General features: G+C 34.1%; 1 pseudogene; it reads left to right on the top strand.

The window, feature by feature from the left end:
* Positions 1-250: 250 nt before the first annotated feature.
* Positions 251-344, top strand: LOC130033853 (uncharacterized; annotated as a pseudogene).
* Positions 345-2,772: the final 2,428 nt, after the last annotated feature.

Genomic DNA, 2,772 nt, shown 5'->3' with positions numbered 1-2,772 from the left:
CGACATTAAACAACCTCATATACCATCTTCCAAAAGAATTATTCTGTAAAACTGATGCCTAGGGTATGGTAAAAGATAATATGGTAAAAACCATATTTTTCTTTCTGGGACATTAAATTTCTAAATCTATTTATGCATGCTGCTTTGAAATACATTCCTTGATTAGGAATCATTGTCTGCCATAGGAGTGAGGAAGGACAACACTCAAAGTAATAAGAAGAGAAAATATGGAAAAATTAACTCCTACTAAGTTTAACACATTTACTAAAATTGAAATGATAAAATGATGAGCATGGTCCTTGCACAGAGATGATATGCAAACTTCTAAAGCATTCCATATTTTTGTTGCAAGAAGAATGACCAGGTCTACTTTAAGCTAAGAAAATCCCCACAAGTACAAAAATTCTACATAAAGAGAGCACAAGTCCCCATCACAACAATCTCTCTCAATGTCAATAGACTAAATGTGCCAATTCAGAGGCACAGAATAGGAAGATGAATTAGAAAACTGAAACCAACGATCTGCTGCCTGCAAGAAACACGTCTGAACAATCAAAGCACCCATGGGCTAAAAGTAAAAGAGTGGGAAATAAGTTTTCAAGAAAATATGACCTCCACAAAGCTGGAGTGGCCATACTAGTATCAGACCACATGGACTTCAGGCTAAAGGTTATCAGAGACAGTGAAGGTCATTTCTTAATGATCATGGGATATGTACATCAGAAAGAACTCACCCTCCTCAATGTATATGATTCTAATGACAGACCAGCAAAATACTTAAAAACAACTTCTAATTGACTTATAGAAAAACATTGATAGCAACACAATACTAGAAGGAGATTTCAACACTTCTTTGTCACTTCTCCATAGATCAAACAGACTGAATCTCAGCAAGGAAATCTTTTCTTTAAGGGAAGTAATGAACAACCATTGGCTTAGAAAAGAAATCAAAGAGGAAATAAAAAGTTTCCAGAAACAAATGAGAATGAGGACACGAGCTACCAGAACTTGTGGGACACAGCAAAAGCAGTGTTAAGAGGAAAGATTATAGATCTGCCAGAATTCATCAGGAAGAAAGAAAGGGCCTACATGAATAAATTAGAGCTCAAGATTTTGGAAAATGACCAAGAAAAGTAGTCCAAACTAGGCTGGAGGAAGGAAATAATAAAACTTGTACCAGACATCAATGAGCTAGAATCCCAAAATACAATCCAAAAGACCAATAAAAGCAAAAACTGGTTCTTTGAGAAAATAAATAAGATCAATAAACCATGAGAAGCCTCTCAATGAAACAAAGAGAAAGAATTCTAATAAATCGAATCAGAAATGCAAAGGGGAGTATCCTAATAGAAAGTACAGAAATCCATAGGATCATCAGAGATTATTTTGAGAATCTCTGCAGCACGAAATGAGAGAATCTTGAAAAAATTTGATAAATTATTGGATTCCAATTGCCTCCCAAGGCTGAACCAAGAAGATTTGGAATACTTGAACCTATCACAAACAAGGAAATTGAAATGATGGTCAAAAGTACACCTGCAAACAGAATCCATGGCCCAGATGGATTCAATATTGAACTACTTCAAACCTTTAAAGAGAAACTGCTTCCAACATTTTTAAGATTATCCAGGAAAGTGAAGAAACAGAAATACTCCCAAATAGTTTTTATGAGGCAAAGATCACCCTAATACTCAAATCGATAGAGATACCACAAAAAAAGAAAATTACAGACCTATTTCCTTGATGAATACAGATACAAAGATTTTCAAGAAAATACCAGCAAAGAGAATCCAGAAACTCAACAAAAGATCACACACTATGACCAAGTAGGTTTAGCTTGGGGATGCAAGGATTGCTTAACATTCTCTAGTCAATCAATAGAATACACCATCTCAATAAAATAAAGATAAAAGTCATATGATTATATCAATAGATGTAGATAAAGCATTTGATAAGATCCAGCACCCATTCATGATGAAAAACTCTCAACAAAATTGGAGTTGAAAGTACTTTCCTCAATCTAATCAAAGCAAATTACCACAAACCCACAGCAAGCATTATTCTCAAGGGGGAAAATCCAAAGTCTTGGAGCAGAAATCAATGAAATAGAATCCCAGAATACAATCAGGCACAAAACAAGTTACCCACTCTCACCACTCCTATTCAACATAGTACTTAAAGTACTTGCCATATGATTTCGGTAAAAAAAAAAAAAGATATCAAGGGCATCCATATAAAAAAGGAAGAACTCAAGCTTTTACTATTTGGAGATGACATGATACTATACTTATAAAATCCCAAAGAATCTACAAAAAAGCTCCTGGGAACAACAGATTTGTTTAGAAAAGTAGCATATTACAAAATCAATATCTGGTACTCCATGGCTTTCCCATATATTAATAATGAAAGAGAAAAAAGAGATAGAGAAAAACAATCCCATTCACAATAATACCTCAGAAAATAGAGTATAATAGAATCAACTAAAAAGGTTAAGGAACTATACCAAAAAAAAACCTACAAAACACTACTTCACGAAATAAGAGAGTATTATGAGGAAATGGAATCTCATCCCATGCTCATGGATTGAGAGGTTTAACACTGTCAAAATGGCAATACACCCCAAAGCTCTATAAAGATTTAATGCACTTTCTATAAGGATACCCATAACATTTTTCAAATAAATAGATTAAACACTCTTGAAACTCATACAAAACCATAAACTCCCATAAAGAGCTAAAGCAATCTTTGGTAAAAAGAAGAAGGGAACACCTT

This window comes from Sorex fumeus, unplaced genomic scaffold (assembly GCF_029834395.1).
Source record: "Sorex fumeus unplaced genomic scaffold, SorFum_2.1 ptg000054l, whole genome shotgun sequence".
NCBI classification, from domain to species: Eukaryota; Metazoa; Chordata; class Mammalia; order Eulipotyphla; family Soricidae; genus Sorex; species Sorex fumeus.
This window is presented reverse-complemented; position numbering and strand designations above follow the sequence as displayed.